General features: G+C 41.0%; 1 pseudogene; it reads left to right on the top strand.

Moving 5' to 3' along the window:
* The first annotated feature begins 18,721 nt into the window (after positions 1-18,721).
* On the top strand, positions 18,722-19,393 carry LOC147453617 (uncharacterized; annotated as a pseudogene).
* The last annotated feature ends 2,405 nt before the right edge of the window (positions 19,394-21,798 follow it).

Genomic DNA, 21,798 nt, shown 5'->3' with positions numbered 1-21,798 from the left:
TCATGATAACACTTCAATGTGCGAGGCGGCTACTGAATTCAATGCGAAATATCTCAATCTTTTGCGTTTTTGAAAACTAAGCTCTATTTCCTCGCCTCCTTCTTCCCCCCCATTCCCTCTTGCGTTCTCTCTCGCGCATGCGATATTCAAATTGCCATTCTTCTATCGCCCCCACTTCCTTCTGCACACAGTTTTGATCAGTCATGTCTCATTCGACACTTGTAGCTTCTACACGAAAAACTTCTACGAGGAATAAAAGAGATGCGTATCACATGCACATAGAGCTCTCATGAGAGTATGAACCCCTCTGCAAGAAAAACAAGCAGCAGACGCTTTTTGAACCTTCGAAGGAGAACTTAAGATCACAGGGTATGAAAATGTATACCTTTCGCTGGTGGCAAAATGTATCCAAAACATCCCGTCACAAACTCCACTCCACCTTTTAAGGATATTACATCTGTAGTGAACTATGTCGGAGATGGCCACCATGGATTGTATGGCTACACTAAGCAATTGACTGCAAGAAATGACGTTCTGCAACAAGAGAGAGATATTGTATACCCTCGTACATTGTATATACGCCCATCACTCTAGGGCTATCTATCTTTCCATTGCACACTAAGTAACACACTCTCTATTGTGTGCCTTGAGCTTCCTTCGTCTTCTCCAATCTGTGTGTGTTTCTCTGCAACCCTAATTCCAACAAGTGGGCTCAACATATTTTTGACGCTCGCAACCCTCAAGTTCACAATCCCCACGAAGAGGAGGGGGGTTTGCGACGGTCAAAGAGAATAGAGGAGCAAAGGAGAGCCTCCAAATACATCATCAACATGATTCCCATCTTAGAAATTGTGGGCTCTGTGAAGAAGCCAGCCCCCATCGACGAGGCCATGGTTGATTCAAAGTGGAAGGAAGCGATGCAGTCTCAGTACGACATCACAAAGAATGACACTTGGGAAGTAGTGGATCGGCCTCAAAAGAAGAAAGTCATTAGCCCAAAATGGGTGTACAAGCTCAAGCATAAAGGTAATGGCTCTTTGCAAAAGTAAAAATACGGTTTAGTAGCACAAGATACTCTCAAGTCGAAGGGTTTGATGTTAGTGACACCTTCGCTCACACAGCTCGAATGAAAACTATTCGTCTTGTGCTTGCTCTTGCTGCTATCTATTTATGGGTTGTTTACCAAATGGATGTTGTGTCTACCTATTTGAATGGACTTCTTAAGGAGGAGGTGTATATTGAGCAACCAGCAGGGTTTGATCCCCCATTCAAAACAGAAGGTTTGTAGATCGAAGAAGGCTTTATATGGCTTGAAATAGTCTCCAAGAGCATGGTATGTCAGAATTGATAAGTTTTTTTAAAAACTTGTCTTTAGAAGAAGTGCTTCTGAAGAAAATTTATATGTACTTAGAGAGAATCTAAAATAAGTCATTATATCTTGTATGTCAATGACTTGATAATCAAAGGTGACTACAAAACAAACTCATGAGAGTTTGAGTTCTAAATTCGAAAAGACAGACTTGGGTTTGTTCCATTAATATTTGGGGATTGAGGTTTGACAATCCTCAAAAGGTATCTTCATCTCTCAACAAAAGTATGCAACAGAGATCGTAAAAGCTTTTGGCATGATGGATTGCAAACTTGTGAGAACTCCAATAATGGAGATAAATGCAAAACTCTCAATGGAAGATTCTTCTCCCTTAGTGAACATTACACAGCATAGAAAACTTGTGGGAAGCTTAATTTTCCTGTGAAACACTAGGCCAGATAGTTCTTTTGCAGTAGGTGCTTTAAGTAGGTTTTCCAACTAGCCAAGAGAATCTCATTGGAAGGCAGGTATGCGAGTTCTTAAGTACATCAAAGGTGTTTTGGGCCATGGTATTGCCTGTGGCATTGGCACAAATAATCTTAGTGGGTATTGTGACTCTAGAAAGCCAGTTATGGATTTTGTTTCTCACTTGGTTCTGGAGTGTTTTCTTGGATCAGCAAGAAGCAGCGTATCATCGCTCTTTCTTCAACGGAAGCAGAGTATAAAGCTACTTGTTTTGCAGCTTGTGAAGTAGTTTGGCTAAGGCGAGTCCTCATGGACTTAGGTGTTTCTCTTGATTCAGCGACAACACTTCAATGAGACAACCAGAGTTGCATGGAGATTGCCAAGAACCCCGTCTTCCATATACGCACAAAGCATATTAAGGTTCATTATCATTATGCTCTAGAGCTAATTGAGGATGAAATTGTGGAGCTAGAGTATTGTCCTACTGAAGATAATTATGCAAATATCTTCACCAAAGCTCTAGGGAGAGAACAACTACTTTGACATCTTTATCAACTTGGAGTTGGCACACGACAAACATAGAGCATGTTCGGGTGTTCATTGAGGGGGGGGGGGGGAGTGTTGGTATACATGCAATGCCCTCCTCTCTCAGTTTTTCCATCATAATATATGCTGCACAATTTGTAAGGCCCCCAGATCAGGAGAAGCCAATGGTACACATATATTTGGTGAATTCCATCTTTGCACGCTCATGAGATCTCTATTTGTGATCGTGGATGGTATGGAGAAAATTCAGAGCCAACTTTGGGCCAAATTTAAGGCAAATTCAGGGCCAATTTTCATCAGAATATTCCTTTTTTTCGGAATATCTTGTCCGGATGACGGCCGGAAGACAATTGAAAAATGGCCATCCGGTGGCCGGTTGTTAATGGTCTTTGGCCAGTGGTCGGCGACCGGTGGCCGGATTTCCTTGGCCGGTGGCCGAGTTCTAGGAGGACTTGTCTACCCAAAAGTGGCTACACATGGGCACATGTGAGAGTCCTACTTGGACTTGGCTATCTAAGGGTGGCTACACATGGGCGTTTAGAGGCTCCCTTACATCTATATAAGGAGGCCTTCTCATGAGTAATTCGGTAGAATGGTGTGCACACTTGATGTACACAACACATCCTTGTTGAAGGATTGTTAGTCCCTTGTATTCCTACTTGCTGTAGTTGTCTAAATTGCCATCTAAGCTCTACCGTGAGAGCGCAAGGGTGGATGACGCCATCACTTTGTAATAGTGTGCTAATCTAAAGTTTTTGATTCAACACTAATCTACATTGCATGGTATCTCTCTCTACTCTTCTTGTTATTGGATCCTTATTGTATTCCGCATTTCTTATAGCCATGTCCTTGCTCCCCACACTTAAAGCATTTGTGGTCATTGCAAAAAGCTTCTAGCAGGAGAGAGTTTATTTTTAACTTTGTAAACTCCCTTCTCCTTGGACCGATTGTTGTTGTTGTTGTTGGAGTTACCTTGAGAAGAGTTTGGGGCATTGTTTTTCCCCTTTCCATCATTTTTATCATTGTTTTTCCCCTTTCCATCATTGTTTGGGGCATTGTTTTTCCCCTTTCCATCATTTTTATCTTTGTTTTCCATGGGCTTGGCATCCTTTTAGCCCCTTGTTGGAAATTGATGCACGAAGCAGCCATAGTGTGGTGGATTAATTTGGTGATAGAAACAAGCCATTGAAGAGTTGACATACTCATCCATTTCTTCAGGTAATCCCACACAAAATTGTTGCTTTTTCTTAACGAAGTCTATCTTTTGAAAGATGGTAGCCTTGAGATGTAAATCCCAAAACTTGTCCAAACTCATTAAAGAGCAGCTTCAAACTCCCCTATTCGGTAAGCGCTTTGTCCTTTTCATCGCTTGCAAGGAATTGATTCATGATGGAAACTTGCATGTCTTTGCGGCTTCGCTGTTGCCATGAAGGCTATCCCACCATTGACGAGTAGAGTTTTGGAAGTGCATAGCTACATGGTGTAGCTTGGAGGACTCTATGAAGCTCTCGTCTCCAAAGGTCTCATCAAGCTAGATGAAGGCAAATACTTTGTCAATAGCACCCAAGTGCCATCATTGGTGAGAAAAGAGATACTCTTTCTTCCCTCTTTAAATTTCTTGAGCTTTTGAGACCTTCGCCATGCAGGGTAAGAGTTGCAATGTCCTCTCCTCTTGTATTCTCTAGGAGAATAGATGCTGCTTTCATCGGAAGAGGAGGATGAAGAAGAAGCAGAAGTGGGTGATCTCTTTCTTGCATTTTTATTCCTTTGTTTCCTCTCTTCCCTTTTGGAGTGACGAGGAGTTGGACTATGGGTGGACAATTTCCTCTTGGGAGGAGTTGGAGATCGTCTAGACAGTCATCTTCGTGGAGTCACATCTTCAAAGGAACTTAATGATTCCCTTGTTTCTCATTATTTGGATTCCTCCTCTCTTATGGGAGAGAGTCTTCTTCTAGGAGTCTCATTAAGAGGCCTCCTAAGGTCTCTCTCCTCTTGGAGAGGAAGGGAAATCCCATAAGCACGAAGTTGTTGAGTAAATTCTGTTTGCAAAGCAGGATTGCCCATATCTTGTAGAAGGCACTCACATAAACTAGCAAGTGTTAGAAGGGTGAAGGTAAAGATGCATGATGCACGTGTAGTGCAATTTCATACAGTCACTGATGTTTTTTGTGTGGTTGATTCTTGGACACATGGAAGGAGGGTAAGGTGGTGGATCCCAAGTGTGCGTTATGAGAGTGTAGATTTTAAGGGATCTTTTAATTTAGATCATTTTTGCAAAACATAAATCTTTTCTAAGTTTGAGCTCTCTCCATTTGTATTTTAATTTCCTATTTGGAGAAGAAACATAGCTTGGCAGGATAAATACTAAAGCTTAATCCTAGAGTCTTCTTATTGGGGATTGGATTATTTTTCTTTTGGGATATATTTTGAGGTAGGTATTTGTTTAGATTTCTCTGGGGGTTAGTATTGTTTTTATTTTGGGGCACATCTAAATATGGTTCCCTTTATCATATAGTAGCACTCCCATGGACATTTTTCAATCCTAAGAAAAGAGGAGGAAAGTAGATGCAGAAACATGTAATTAGTGACTCAGTGACTCACACTTGGCATTATGCTACCCCACAGCCTATTTGGATGTTGTTCCCATCATCTTTCAAGACCTCCATGCTTCACACATGCTTGCATAATGCTCTTTTTTTTAAAGAGACAAGACTAAAGAAGGTTATGTTTATAGTGCAGCTAAGCAAACAACAATTCCAAGTTGGAATAAGCATTCCTCTTTGTAAGCAATCTATGTAGTAGGACAAAATTTCTTCTTAACACTAAGTTGTGGGGCAACGTAACAAGACATAAAATTGTGTTCTATATTTTGCAAAACAAAATTGGGATACCATAAAGATCTACTCTTCTTGGGAAATCCACTCTTGAACTTATAGTTCAAGGATCGATACATATCATGAAAAAACTTTAAAAAAATACAACATCTCATATTTTGACCATGTCATGCCTCCAAAGTTGATGTACCACTGCATTTAAAAAAAACCAATAATTTGTTGTGGTCTACTACATAGTGAGAAAACTTGGGATTTACATCTTCCAAGTGATAGAATTTCCCACAATCTTCCATGGATTGGTGATCAAAACTTAATTATTTGAACTCAATGATTCACACTTGGCATTATGCCACCGCACACCACCTTCAAAAGAAGACAGTCTATTTGGATGTTTTCCCCATCATCTTTAGACCTCTATGCTTCACACATGCTTATAAACTACATTTTCTTTCTAAGAGACAAGATTAAATAAGGTTATGTTTATATTGCGACTAAGTAGGCAACAATTCTCCTTTGTAAGCAGTCTATGTAGTAGGACAAAAATTCTTCTTAACACTAAGTTGGGGTAACGTTACAAGACATAAAATTGTTGTTCTAGATTCTGCAAAAACAAAAATTGTGATACCATAAAGATCTACTCTTTTTGAGAAATCCATTCTTGAACTTATAGTTCAAGGATTGACATATATTATGAAAAATTTAAAAAAATACAAAATTTCATATTTTGACCATGGCATGCCTCCAAAGTTAATGTACCACTGCATTTTTTTGAAAACAATAATATTTTGTGGTCTATTACATAGTGAGAAAAATTGGGATTTACATCTTCCAAGTGATAAAATTTCCCACAATCTTCTATGGATTGGTGATCAAAACTTAACTATTTGAACTCCATGATTCACACTTGGCAGTATGCCACCCCACACCATCTTAAAAAGAAGGTAGTCTATTTGGATGTTGTCCCCATCATCTTTAGACCTCTATGCTTCACACATGCTTATAAAATGCATTTTCTTTATAAGAGATAAGATTAAAGAAGGTTATGTTTATATTTTGACTAAGTAGGCAATAATTCTGCTTTGTAAGCAGTCTATGTAGTTGGACAAAAATTCTTCTTAACACTAGGTCGGTAATGGAACAAGACATAAAATTGTTGTTGTAGATTTTGGAAAAACAAAATTGTAATACCATAAAGATCTACTTTTCTTGGGAAATCTATTCTTGAACTTATAGTTCAAAGACTGCACATATGAAAAATGAAAAACATAAAAAAAATCATATTTTGATCATGGCATGCCACCAAAGTTGATGTATCACTACATTTTTCTGAAAACAATAGTTTGATGTGGTCTATTACATATTGAGAGATCCTGGGATTTCCATCTTGCAAGTGATACAATCTCCCACAAACTTCTATGGATTGGTGATCAAAACTTATCACTCTTAATTTAGACTAACCATTTCCTTGGGTTCCATTGTGCCTTTACATTCTGAAGGAGCCATGGAGTATGCCAATAGCACATATAAATTTCTTATGAGAAGGATCTTGCACTACAACACGCCGCACAAAAATCAACGCGGATACCAAAGGTTTCCAATGGTGGCCTAATTACACATTTACCAAATAGTTGTGAGGGTGGATTAAATCTTGACGCTAATTTTTGACTAGGAGGGAATTAGAGAAAAACACACAAAGGGAATTAAAGCAATGCTTTCCAGACATAGGCAAAGCACACAAAAGGAGTTAGAGCAATGCTTGCAAGCCATCAACACAAGAGCCCACAAACCATCTTGTCTTGAGCCCAAGAATCTCTCATCATTGCCAAGGACCATTATGGGTTGCAAGGACACTTTGAAGAGCCTTGCTCTAGAAAACATTGACTATCTATGCATGGAAAACCAACACATTTTTTGGCCATAAATTGAAAATGAAGAAGACTATGCTCCTAATAATATAAGATAATACTCTCATGTGACCACAAAAGAAATTTCACATTGAAACATATAGGGTAAGAGAGTCAATCAAGAGATATACTCCAGTAGGGGAATATAGAAAAAATATAAAATTTCACATTTGTTATTGTTTAGTTCTTCTTTTCATAACAAATTTGATGCACTTTCACAATATAAAAATGGCTAAATTGGCAAAATTATACCTATAATGCCTATTTTGAACTAAATATCTCTAAGATATGATGGCATTCTCTCCTCTATCCTACAAGATACGGTGGCATTTTCTCATCACATGAAAGAGGAAAATTGAAGCCTTGCTCTCCCTCCAAGAGAAAGAGAGTACTATCAAGATTTGCTCTTAAAGCATTCTGAGCATTTGTGCACATGCTAATGATCAACCACATGGTGTGCTCTTTCAGAATGGAATTGTACCCTAAGCGACATAAGAGAACCAGCTTCTACCATGAAATACATTATATATATATTTTTGGAAAGATTACTAAAATACCCACGAAATTTGGTGGAACTTCCAAAATACCCTTCAAATACATCTCAAAAATAAAGGCATTTTGTGTCTGTTGATAATAAATCATCTTATCTTGATAGCATATCATTTTGTGCCTATTGATAATGAGCCATTTTATCTTGAAAAGAAACCATTAGTAGATGTCCGCAAGAACAATAAGGGATATTTAAGGACATTTTATGAGTTTTTTGTGAAATATGAGGGGTGTTTTTGGAATTCTCCAAAATTCAAGGCTATTTTGGAAAAATTTCAAGATCTTTTTATTGCTTGAGGTCACTATCTGTGTGTACGCGCGTTGTCGTGCCATGGCACATGCATCATGTGAAACTAAATTATCTACCTCACTCTCAATGCTTTTGCTATGTGGGACCAAATGCTATCATGTACATAGTGTGACATATGCGAAAATAGATGCCACGGTTGCAGCTCTATATATACCTTGCGGGGACAGCGAGGTCCTCGATCTGGCATTGTGGCATGATTTTTCACATAAATATATACCTATTTTGCTTTAGAAATGTACAAATGTCAAGTGTATCGAAGTGGCACGCTTGTTTTGCCTAGAAAGTTCAATGCGGGAGATCTCGACCAAAAATAGCAGGTTTTATGCACCGGTGAAATAGATGCATCTTGCGTTCTTGGCAAGTAGAAAAATGAGGTTCAAGATGAAATTTAAGCCCAATGGGATTTTTCCTCAATTTTAGGAAATTTTCCCAGCTAGATTGGGCTTTTTACGGGCTAAAAAGGGCATTTTTGGGCTAAAAATGACAAAAAAATGGTCAAAAATGACCCAAAAATGGTAAAACATGGCTCAAAATGCCACATCACTCACGGTGCCGTGAATATGAGAAGTAAGGGAGCATTTTAGAACAGGAATATCAGCACTGCAAGCTCCTCTGGGAAGGGAAACAAAGCCTGCACCTAAGGTATGCTAGTGCAGCCCCGTGCTGTTCCAACCCTGTATTCGAGGCTATGAGGCCACCAATTAGGGTTTCCCCTCTTCAAATAACCACTTGGGAATGAAGAATGAAGTTCTGAAGCTTCCATGAAATGGCTACGATGGAGAAATGAAGCATTTGTGTAGGGTTTTTATCAGGGCGAAAGAGCACTGCAACTGTGTAATTGGCAGTGGGGCTACACCAAATCATCACACACACAAGATTTTTAATCTTGGTTCTTTTCCAAAGAGAAGCTTCCATGGCTGGAGTTTTGTTCTTTTTTAGTGTGTTTTTGTCTTCAAATCATCTACGCCTTGCTTGATTTTGTTGCGAACTCTCACAGTCAGAGGCCCCGCGCTTTCCTAGCCGCACTCCGCACTTCTTGACACAAGTTTGGTGAACCCAACGTGAAGTAGTCTAGGGTGAGGGTTCAAAAGCTTCATTGAAGGTATTTAAACAAAGGTTTAAAGCTATGGAGAAACAAGAGCAACAGGGGGTTCTGTTTGATCCTGTCACAATGCAAATGTTTCAAGCTTTTGTGGTGTTTATGCAGCAGCAGGAAGCTGCAAAAAGGAGGAAGCTTTCCTCAACTAAAGTGCTTCAATCTGTGGTGAAGAAAATGGATCAATTAAAAGGTAAAGATGCAAAAAAGTATCTTTGTGGATATGTAAAGGAGATGGAGCTTCATCGAGTGCCCGAAGCAGAGATGGTGCAAAGTTTTGAACTAGTTGTGGTTCCCGAGATCAGAGAGCGTGTAAGGGGAATTATAAATGAGCATGGGGAAACTTGGGAAGCATTCAAATTAGCCTTGAAAGAAGAGTATTTCATGGAAGACTCTAAAAGGGTGACAAAGAGGACTTTTCTAGAGGGGGTAGTTCGACCAAAAGAGGGACTTTCGCCTATTGAGTTGCTAAGGGAATTTGAACGCCGCTATGATCAACTTTCAAGGACTGAGAAGGCTATCCTAAACTTAGAGCAGACAGAGCTCTTTTCGTAAGCTGCACGAAAAGAGATTCAAGAGAAGTTAGAGTTACTGCTTGAGGATAAGGATGAGGAATAGGGCTTAAAGACTGATTGGAATGAGGTCAAAGATCCAATTTCACTTTTAGCCAAGCGACAACGCCGAAGAGACAAGATGATCGTCAACCCTACTCAATCCCCAAGTGTTCCCTAGAGTCCCATGAAGCCTGTAATTGTGGTTCCAAAGAGTGACAAATCCATCCTCGATGATATTGTTAAGGGAATGCAAGAATTGAAGTTAAAGCTTACAAGGCTAGAAGAGAAGGGACAACCATCAGGTCAATCTACAGTGCAACGATCTCAAAGAAGAGAAGGTTTTGTAAATAGATGCAAATGGTGTGATAGTACCGACCATGGAAGGAGGGATTCTGAAAGTTTCAAAGATGCTTTGACAAAGGAGATTGTTTTGTTTAAAGATGGCAAAATTCACTTAAGTGAAACAGGTAAGCTCTTGGGTACAAACTTTGGCAAGGGTGGGATGAAGAAGCTAGTCGGGGACATGGCTACTAGCCATGCCATCTCAATGGTTGAGGCAGCTGCCTATGGGTTGAAGGTAGAACCTATTAAGCAGAAAGGAGTCAAGGTTGGAGAAGAAGCATCCAATGGGATTGGAGAACTGTGGCCATGGGCAATAGAGTCTGCTGTGAAAGGTAAAATGACTAAAGAGGTTTTACATGAAGCTGGCACTACAAGAGGCTATTCATATTAGCGACGCTCACACAACGACGCTCAAAAAAAAAAAACCCCGGCGTCGCTATGAGCGTCACAAATTTACAAGTAAATTTGCGACGCTCATAGCGACGCCGGCTGGGCTAAAAAAAATAACAGAGAGCGCCCAAAAACTCAGATCTCAGATCTGAGTTTTTTGGCGCCCTCAAGCAAGGAGCAGGTAATGCTCTCCCTCTCTCTCTCTCTCTCTCTCTCTCTCTCTCTCTCTCTCTCTCTCTCTTTCTTCTACACACACACACACACACACACACACACACACACACACACACACACACACAGACGAGGAGAGGAAGGAGAGCCATGTATGCTCCTTCCCTCTCCTCACTCTCATGTTCCCTTCCCCTCTTTCTCTCTCCCTCTCTCTCTCTCTCTCTCTCTCTCTCACACACACACACACACACACACACACACACATAGTGTTTTTGAGAGAGAGAGAGAGAGAGAGAGAGAGAGAGAGAGAGAGAGAGAGAGAGAGAAAGAGTACAAACATAAACAAAAACGCACACACACATACATAAACAAAGAATTCACACACACATTCAGAGAGGAAAAGAGAGAGAGAGCATGCATAAACAAAAAACGCACACATTGAGAGAGGAAAAGAGAGAGAGAACATGCATAAACAAAAAACGCACACATTGAGAGAGGAAAAGAGAGAGAAAACATGCATAAACAAAAAAACGCACACACATTGAGAGAGGAAGAGAGAGAAACTAATTTAACGTCGTAGAAAACTAATTAAAATTAAAAGACCTAAAGATCTAGCCGACGAGGAGTTGAACTCAAGACCTATTATTCAAGAGGGAAATGGCATAACCAATCTATCATACTTGGCATGGGTGATAGAAAGGTTATACCATTTATCTCTTTTTATTGGCACACACATCCACACACGCGCACACACACAAGAAGAAGAGAGTTATAACGTCGTAGGAAACTATCCTAAAAGACGTTAAAGATTAGGTTAGATATAGACTTACGTTAAATTAGATTTAGGTTTATTTAAGTTAAATTAGATTAGATTTAGGTTTATTTTTAGTTAGATTTACGTTTATTTACGCTAGATTTAGATTTACGTTATATTAGATTAGATTTAGGTCTCTATAGACTGCGATGCCTACATGAAGCGGGTGAAGAAAGCCCTCAATAGAATATAGGGTATTGTTGCCTTCACTCATGGTGGGCTCCGTCGATCCAAAAGTACTGGTGAAATGTCTTCAGAAGATAGGGAAGAAGGTGGATCTTCAGGGCGGCAAGAGTCACTACATCCCCGACAATAACCATCTAGAAAACCTCTATAGCTAGTCATTCAACAACAACTTCAAAGTTAGTAACAAGAGCAAGAACGGTCCAAAGGGCCAATTGCTGTCGTCAGATGTGGATGGAGATGAGGTAGCGTCACCGCCAGAAGTTAACTCTCACATCTTTAGTGATGAGAATGCCAACTCTTACCGAGTTATGTGAAAAATTATGTGTTAAATCAGTTTTAAGGTTCTTATAATCCCTGTTAGTTTAGTTCTCTGTTTTTAATATAACATAATTTACGTTAGATTTAGATTTATGTTATATTAGATTAGACTTAGGTTTATTTAGGTTTACCCACACACACACACACACACAAGAAGAAGAGAGTTTTAACGTCGTAGGAAACTATCCCAAAAGACGTTAAAGATTAGGATAGATGTAGACTTACGTTAAATTAGATTTAGGTTTATTTTTAGTTAGATTTATGTTTATTTAGATTTACGCTTATTTACGTTAGATCTAGTCCACGCAAGAATTACTTACGGTTTAGGGTTTAGAGTTAGACGAACAGTGAAAAGATCTACTGTGAAAAGATGTTAAGATGCTGTGAAGTGCTACAACTAGAGAAGAGGCAAAGGGGTTTTGTCCACTACATGCAGTATCATGTAGACGTGGGTCTGTAGATTTCTTGTACCCACAAATATAGGTATTGACCAATAAAGACGAGATTATAACCCGGTGGTTCTGATCTCTGTGCACCTCTAGACCGAGGTGTGCGGGGATTGGACATGACTAGAGAATGTGAGGTAGAGAGAGAGAGAGAGAGAGAGAGAGAGAGAGAGAGAGAGAGAGAGAGAGAGAGAGAGAGAGAGAGAGAGAGATAAGACGAAGAATGCCAATAGAATATTAAATTTGTTGTCCAGGTTATAAGATTTTTATCCTCATTATGAGTAGTGACGAGGATGTGGGACCGTCCAACCGAAACACCTATCTCTCAACGAGGGTCTTATGTCCTTGTAATCAATGCAAGCATGCTGTGCGACGGACAAGACGTGTTTCTTTGCAGCACGTTCGCGAATTTGGCGAGTTTGATCCATCTATTACAGATCGAGTTGTTGCCAATTATAACTTGTCGAACTCTGACACTGGCCAACAAGCAGCAATCTTACAACCCAATAGACGTGTTCGCAGGCGCTTTGGTCAAGCAGCATATGTGAGGCCACAAGATGTAGCCTCTGACAGCTCGGGGGATGATCATGCAGAGCACATTCCCAACGAGGCAATGTTTGAGCCCGAGATTGATGAAATGATCGAGACGATCATGGATTCAGAAAGGCTTATCTATGATGATATGAAAAGTGAAGCCAATACGCAATTGTATAATGGAGCACGTATGTCTAGATTGAAAGCACTCCTGGTTCTTCTCAACATGCAGGCAAATTTTGGATGGAGTGACACTAGCGTCACAACGCTTTTCAGGTGATCTATTACAATTAGTTTACTTTAATAAAACTCTAAATGTATAATGATCTGATAGATTTTTACACGACTGTATCGTATTTTTATGTTGTGTGGATTGCTCAAAGAGCACATACTACCAGCTGACAATGTGATGCCAGATTCCCGAGATGAAGCAAGAAAGATTTTGCAAAACTTGGGGATGGATTACAATTCTATCCACGCTTGTCCTAATGACTGCATTCTTTTCAGAGGGGAATACATAGACATGGAGAATCAAGCATTTTGCGACATTTTCCTCTGCTTCCTCGCATCAAGCATTTCTTCGAATGTAAGTCAATGGCCGCCCTAGCATCATGGCATGAGGAGAATAAATCTTTGGATGGTGTGCTACGAATTCCTGCAGATTGCGCAGCCTAGAAACATATAGATGGAACATGGTCGGATTTTGCGAGGGAAGCTCGAAATTTGCGCTTAGGCCTGGCTATGGATGGCGTAAATCCATTTGGTCAAAGATCAACATCTTATAGTGTATGGCCCGTTGTCATCGTCAACTACAACATTCCCCCGTGGTTGACTACGAAGAAGGGGCACCTATGGCTAAGCTTGATTGTTCCAGGGCGATATAAAGTGGAGAATATGGATGTGTATCTTCGTCCACTATTGGAAGAGCTACAACAATTGTGGATTGGCATAGAGGTGGTGGATATGAGCCGACACACAGGACGACGGAATGCTTTGATCAGAGGCATTCTAATGTGGACCATGCATGACTATCCCGAGCTAACAGAATGCTCAGGTGATCTATTGACACTCCTCACTCAGACACTGTAAATCTTGTTTTTTCCCATAGTTGATCTATTATCATGTGCATACATGCAGGGATTCAAACAAGCGGATACAGAGCATGTGTCACATGTGGACCTAGACTGAATGCACGTAGGGCGCCCTCACTGAAGAAGCAAATCTATGAAGGTCATCAAGCGTATCTTCCAGAGAATCATGTGTTACGCGACGGCTTTTTGGGAAGAGAGCCACCAAGGATGTCTGCACAAGCATGGTTAGAGCAGAAGGAGATGTGCGATGACGGATTGCCTCCAGGGATGAAGAGACTATCTCTATGGTACGAGTTACCATACTGGCCCCGACTCATGATCAATCACTTGCTCGATCCAATGCACATATTCAAGAATGTGGGTAATCTACTATGGGACCATCTGACCGGCAAGAAAGATACTTTGGGAGCCAGAGTTGACCTTAGAAATGTGGATCATATGGAGCAATATTGGCCGCAAGCAGCGTCTGATGGATCGATAAAACTCCCTAAAGCACCATGGATTTTCACAGGAGCCCTAGAACGCAAAGTAAAAGAGACCATTCGATCTTTGCGGACCCCCACTGGCATAATGCACTCGCTCCGAACGTGTTTTACTAAAGAAGGAAAGCTTACCGGTTTGAAGTCACACGATTGGCATAAAATGTGTCAGATACGTTCATAGTGGACTTTAATATCATTGCATAAAATGTGGACTTTAATATCATTGCTGCACATGACGTCCGTACCCCCATCGACACGCCGCTAGAGACCCCTGCCGGGACACCCAGGTTCACGCGTCACCGGCCAGAGGGCTTGCCTTACTCCGTCGACTTCAGCGTCGGCATCATCATGGATGATGACGGCAAGAAGGTGATCTCGCGCATGCGTGATCTTTGCTCTCAGCTGTTTAGACACTACATACTAAATAAATGGAGTGAAGTACCAAGTGATTTAAAAGACAGAGTCATCAGCATACTTCATGATGAGTTTCCCGTTCCAACACGGGATCAGCGCTTCAATGAAGTCCTGATGAAGATTCGAATGCGCGAATACTGCAAACACAAGCGTTTCGAAGTGCAAAAAGCAATCAAGCATGGGTGGAACAGGCCAGATTGGCTGGCCAAAGAAGATTGGAAGAATGCGAAGAAAGCAGTGCACGAGAATCCCGACAAGTGGAAGCAACAAAAGGATGCAGCCAGAGCGCGAGTAGAGGCAGGGAGCTCGCACCACTTGGGGAGCAGTGGATGGGCATCATTTGAGGCCGATTTTGTAAGTGTTTTTGCATTGCTCTTTATGTTCGATAGTTTAGGGTTTATGAGTTTTTTAATTCTAACATAATGAAATCTTTGTATGTTTTGACAGTGGTCGATGACAGGACGTGATCCCACACCGTACGAGCGCGAGTACGCAGGCAGGAAGGGCTTAAACGCCCTGATGGACATTCTCAGTTCTCGCGGCGGCATGGTTAGTATTAGGGTTTACTCTTTTCTATTTTTTGTATTGTTTTATAAATGTCGTTATATGTTTATACTTACTGAAAGCTGTCTTATTGTCTTTTTTTACAGAATCCAACAGATACGCCGCTTGGACGCGATGAGACGTCTGACTATACGACGTCAATTTAGCCGTAGCTAGATAGCATTAGTTTAGGGTTTCTCATAGCTTACGTATCATGAGACGGATTTTATACGTCTTTTTGAACCATGTATATTATTACATTTGTCACCGCAGTTCATTTTGCCAATCAATTCTTTATGCCTATGATGTTGTACAATTGTCATTATTACATTTGCCAATCAATTCATTTTGCCTATGATGTGTACAATTGTCAATTTTACGCTTGTCAATTTTGCAAACAATGCGTCTTGTGGGTGACTATTTTGGGTCTATTATCTACCCTTGCACTTTTTTTAAAAAGTGAATCAAGTACAATATGGTTGATGGGTGGCAGGGCATTCAATGCCCTGTCACCTTCTCTCAGGTGTCGCTATAACTGTCGCTATTTATGGCTCTGGAGCGTCGCTATAAGCGTCGCTATAGACTTCTGTGTAAACGTCGCTATAACCGTCGCTATGAGCGTCTCTATATAGCGACGCTTATAGCGTCGCATATAGCGACGCTCTCGTAGCGACGCTCTCGTAGCGACGCTATTAGCGACGGTTTTAGCGACGCCGGGGGTTATAAAAACCCAGTGTATTTCCATCGCTAGCAGCGTCACAAGAGCACACAACCTCTTGTAGTGTGGAGACTACATTCGGCTAGAAGCAGGTTGGAACGATCGTGTTGACTCTTTGTCAGTGCATGCATACATTGCCAAATGTCAAGCCAATGAGGCCATTGTCGAAGAGAAACATAGGCGTGAGAATGGGGATTAAGGGCCTTCAAAACGGGCGACAAGGAGTGGGGGCAAAAATGACACAGTGCCTCCTAGATCACCTTCTCCGCAATAGATGCCTGTCCCCGAAGTGCCTATGCAAGAAGCCTCTAAAGAAAAGAAGAAGGATGCAATGAAAGCCAAAGCAAAGGGTCCGGCCTACGAGCTCCAATCTGACATAGAGGCGGCAACAAATCTTAAAAAGGTTTTGGAAGAGAGGATTTTGAATAGTAAGGTGGAATTTACGCTGGGTGAGGTCCTTGGAATATCAAAGAGGGAGTTCCGTGAAGAGATAATTGGTATCATCAAGAGGAAGAGGCAGTCTCTTACTGAATCTATCCATGTACAAGGTGAATAAGAGACTTTAAGTACACAAGGAGTACAGGTCTATGGTGAGCAAGGTGATCAAACTATTGTTGGATGCTACAAGTCTAGGGGAGGAGTAAAATAGGTTCACTTCTTGAATGATGAAGATGAAGTCGAGACTACTCACAAGAGTTACTACTTGAAGAGTCATTGGGCAAGAGCAACTACTGAGACCCTAGTGAAAGTGGGAGACTTAGAAGAGCCATACATTGCACTAATAGATCATGGGTCAGAAATTAATCTTATGTCAAAGAATTCATATCAAAGGGGAAAATGGCCAGTTGATATAAATCATGGATGGATCCGTGCAGCAAACAACTCATCAGGAGAGTTGTAAGGAGCTTGTCCAAATGTAAAGGTGACCATAGGGGATGTGAAAGATTACCAGAATTTCTTTGTACAGGAGATGTCTACATACCCTCTTATCCTTGGATAGCCATACATCACTACAACTCGCATGGAAACCAAGGTAATGGACGATGGGTCAGCTTATGCTAGGATAAGGAGGAGGGATGGAAAGCGTGCAATACAATTTCTTACTGTTTGTGTGGACCATGAAAGGAACCATGAAAGTCTTAGAGAGAGACCCTTGCCAAAGACAAACAAAGAATTCAAGGACTACAGGGATACGAGGGGTTTTGGCCATGTACCATTGTAGAGCGGGATTGCAGTGGTACAAGAAGAGAAAAGTTCTCGCATGATGTATATGCAAAGGAAACATTTTCTACAGGTTTTGTAGGATTAACAGACTATGGATCTATTGCTTTTACAAAGTGTGAGGACTTAAAGCGGGGTGAACGACAACATGTAAATAGTGTACAAAGAGGTTTGAAGATGAATGGTTTGCTACAAAATGATGAATGCATTACAGGAGTGTTTGGTGAGTGTTGGTTTGTGCATATTATGCAAGACTTGGGTCTTTAGTGGATTGCAATTTGCGTATGGGAAGGGATACAAAGCCTGCACCTAAGGTATGCTAGTGCAGTCCCGTGCTGTTCCAACCCTATATTTGAGGCTGTGAGGCCACCAATTAGGGTTTCCCCTCTTCAAATAACCACTTGGGAATGAAGAATGAATTTCTGAATGCTCCATGAAATGGCTACAATGGAGAATTGAAGCGTTTGTGTAGGGTTTTTATCAGGGCGAAAGAGCACTACAACTGTGTAATTGGCAGTGAGGCTACACCAAATCAGCACAGACACAAGAGTTTGGAGTTGATCTTCGTTCTTTTTCAAAGAGAAGCTTTCATGGCTGGAGTTTTGTTCTTTTTTAGTGTGTTTTTGGCTTCAAATCATCTACGCCTTGCTTGATTTTGTTATGAACTCTCACAATCAGAGGCCCCGCGCTTTCCTAGACGCACTCCGCACTTCTTGACAGCGCAGACGAACAGCGTGCTCATAACCCTGGAAATGGCTAAGACGCCTCACAAATTTTGGAAATATTTATAGGCATTGGGAATCTTGTGAGGGGTATTTTGGAAAATGCCTCATATTTTTTTTCTTATCGCTTGAGATCACTGCTCATTCGTGCGCACGCAGACGGACATTATGCTCTTAACGCTTGGGGATCAACTTGAGCACACATGCATTGTGTTGCTGGAGCAACAAGCTGCTCAATACGGTGGCCGGCAAAGCTTCTTCCTACATATTTTTCACTTGAAAAAGTATATAAAACACATACTTTTGCTGCTAATTGACGTGCAAAATTCAAATGAATGGGTGCAGGGCATCTGTAAGACCTCGACTTGCAGTTTGATAGGCGCTGCTAGCTGCTATTAGAGAAGTAGAACCTACGTATTCAGGACCACGTTGGGCCCTGATTGATAGGATGCAAGCTAGGTTTTGTGATCGTCTGCATCATCGGCCAAGAGATCAGCGCTCTACCTTCGACAATACAATCTGGGAAGAGGTGCATGGCAATGGCGATGGAGAATTTACGTGCATCCATCGACAATGGAACATCGTCTGGCAACGGCTGCTATATTATTCAAGATGCAACATGAGCAGATAATTTATAGGGGTGCCATTTAAGGGATGGAGATTGTGGGTTCCCATCTCGGTGAGGGCAACTTTGCTATAGTATTTCTTGCTAGGGGATTCATTACAGTTTCTAACAGTATAAATTTTCTATATTACAGGTATATGGCATGTAAAATGCTTGTCAAGCAACCTGATCATGAGCAGCAGGACGTGGTGGATGCTTCAGGGGAGCTTTGGCTCATGAGATTCCTCTCAGAGCGAGCACACTGCAACACGCCAATTGTGCACATGTTGGGTTCGACGTCCAAGGCAGCTTGTTGGTGATGTTATGTCGAGAAGAGGTGGCCCTTGCTATATAGGTACAATGTCTCCAAGGCTTTGCTCTAGTTCTACCATCAGCACAGCATCTTGCACCTCGCCATAAGGCCTGAGAACATCCTTCTCCATGAGGCGGGAGCCATCTCCACATGCAGCACGCTTAGAAGATTTTGGGTTGGTTGTGCCCTTACAAGCCGATGAGGGCAGTGATGGTAATTCATCGTGCTGCAAGATTGCAAAGGCAAGGGAACTCCTAAATAAGCACAGACGATATCCTGAGCATGGGGGTCGACACATGCAGCGTTGGTGCCATATTGTTGCTGGAGATGCTAATGGACAAAGTGCCACCATAAATTAGGATTGTGTTGTCGGAATGGTGGAGCAACCCCAGGGGAGAATAGTTGGTAGATGGTCTTCAGATAAACTACAAGGATTGGAAATGGCTAGACCACATGTCCCAGGGCTTGCTTGTTGGCAATGCTTTGCCCACAGTTCTCCCAATTGCCAACAATATAGGACTTAACTTCAGGGAGTGGTGTCCCATTCAATAGGGAAAATGTATTTTATAATGTTGCTTTTTTGCTCGTTCTTTTAAATTATACTTTGAATTGTGGGTTTTTATTTCGTTAAAGCTAATGATAAGTATTTGCAAAAGAAAAATGGCCTTCAAATAAACTACAAGGATTGGAAATGGCTAGACCACATGTCCCAAGGCTTGCTTGTTGGCAATGCTCCGCCCACAGTTCTCCCAATTGCCAACAATAGAGGACTTAACTTCAGGGAGTGGTGTCCCGTTCAATAGGGAAAATGTATCTTATAATGTTGCTTCTTTGCTCGTTCTTCTAAATTATACTTTGAATTGTGGGTTTTTATTTCGTTAAAGCTAATGATAAGTATTTGCAAAAGAAAAAATTGGGGATCACAGCAAGTAAACAACGCCAATTATAGGCTTATCCCTATGTGCACATTACTGGTTTGATCTTTTGATGGCAATAAATAGTGATTGTATGCAGTAGAAAGTGTTAATGAGAGTGCATCTCCTCGTGAGCGGCTGAAGGGGCACCTGGAGCTGGCAGACAGCTTGAGTGGGAAGTGCTACCCGAGCTGAACGAGAGGCGGAGTGAAGCTACATCTACGGTGTTTATGCATGGATCAGAACTCTGTGTGATTGGGGGCCACACGTCGTCGCCCAACCTTGTAAAGTCCGTGGAGATGCAGTGAGAGAGAGCAATGCGCGATGGAAGCTGTCGCCACTCCTATTTCCAAAGGAAGTCTTTGGCAAAAAGGGCTCCATTCCTGAGGTCGTCGCTGCTTCTTATTCACACTCCGGTGACCTCTGCTACACTATGATGGCACTGCCTCACTACGACACCACGTAATGCTCATCGATGTCTTAGGTAATGCCACAATGGGTCTTAGAGTGACAAAACTACTCGGTTTGTACAGTTTATTATCATGTCCCATGTGTGATGAGCTATTGGTTCTAAAAATTGTAATAAGTTTGTGACAAGAGCCTCATTTGGGATTTTCTCTTTGAGTGTGCAATTGAAAAATATGCCAAAAAAATTGTGGATTATGTTGCAAATCAAGGGTTTATTTGAAGATGACGTCTCTTAGTCTAGACTATAGAGAATATAGGGTTGGCAAAGAAAGCTTTGGAATCTTTTTTTTAATAGGAGCAAGACATGGGCATCTCTCAATATCTAGTCATTTTTCAAATAATAAGTTTATTTGAGCACCCAATTAAGAAAGCTCTAAAGTTGCAACAAAAGCTCTAAATTAAAAGCTTACAAATTTATTATCCCCGCGTTATGACAGAAGAAACAATGCAACAATTGGGATTGCAACTCACAAGCAAATCCTTGTTTAGTGTAAATATGACAAACAGTAGTAGAGTGAAATGCTTGGGCGTCATTCATGACTTGGAGCTTAGTTTTTTGGTTCAAAGGGCTGTCATGGACATTTATGTGATGCTTGCAAATCTTGGGGCATATCCAGTTATATTAGGTAGACCTTGGTTGATTGCTACGAGGTCGTGGTAGGACTGGTATATGGGATGCATTGACATCTTTGTGGATAGGCCTAAAGAGAAGAGGATAAGATATGATATGAAAACATGTAAGGTGTTGTAAATTGATGACTAACCAGCTATGCATCAAGATTATCACCATCCACTTATGACATGTGTGAAAACTCTTCTAGTGCATCCTATACATGTAATGATGAGGTTTATGATCAAAGTCTTATTGATCTTGATGTAGACCTTTGTGGGGTGCACATATATTATGAAAATTGTGATAAATAATATGCTAAGAAATAAATAAACTACCACGTTTTTTTATCATGAGCCGAATGTATAATGGATATGCTTGTAGGCGACTTGACTAGTCAAGAGAGAGAGGCATATGATGCAATTTCTGATAAGTATACCAAGTTGTTTGAGAAATATTATGCTCAAATGAGGGGAAAATAGAGTGTTTCTCATGAAAATAAATATCAAAGAAGGTGCAAAGCCTGATTCTCAAAAAATGTTAAGGAGATTGGGCACCATTCAATGGAAGATATTGGAGATGGAGGTGAGCAAACTTTTGCAAGCTGATTTTATTTACCTTGTGGACGATGCAGAGTGGGTTTCCCCTATCGTTATAATTCTAAATAAGGGTAATAAATGGAGAATAAGGGTGGACTATAATCCATTGGAATGGGGAAACAAAGAGGCATCACTATCCACTTCCCTTTCAGGATAAAATTTTGGACACTATTGCAGGCCGGTCATGAGAGATATTTGCTATGTGATGGGTTTAGTAAATATTTTCAAATTGGCATTGCATGTGAAGATTAAAAAAACCAGCTTTTTGACCCCATGGGAAGTTTTTTCTATAGGCTAATGTCCTTTGGTTTAATGAATTCTTATGGTAGCT

This window comes from Adiantum capillus-veneris, chromosome 7 (assembly GCF_014529385.1).
Source record: "Adiantum capillus-veneris isolate H3 chromosome 7, ASM1452938v2, whole genome shotgun sequence".
Lineage (NCBI taxonomy): Eukaryota > Viridiplantae > Streptophyta > Polypodiopsida > Polypodiales > Pteridaceae > Adiantum > Adiantum capillus-veneris.
The sequence above is the reverse complement of the archived record's forward strand: the minus strand, read 5'-3'. Positions and strand labels throughout refer to the sequence as shown.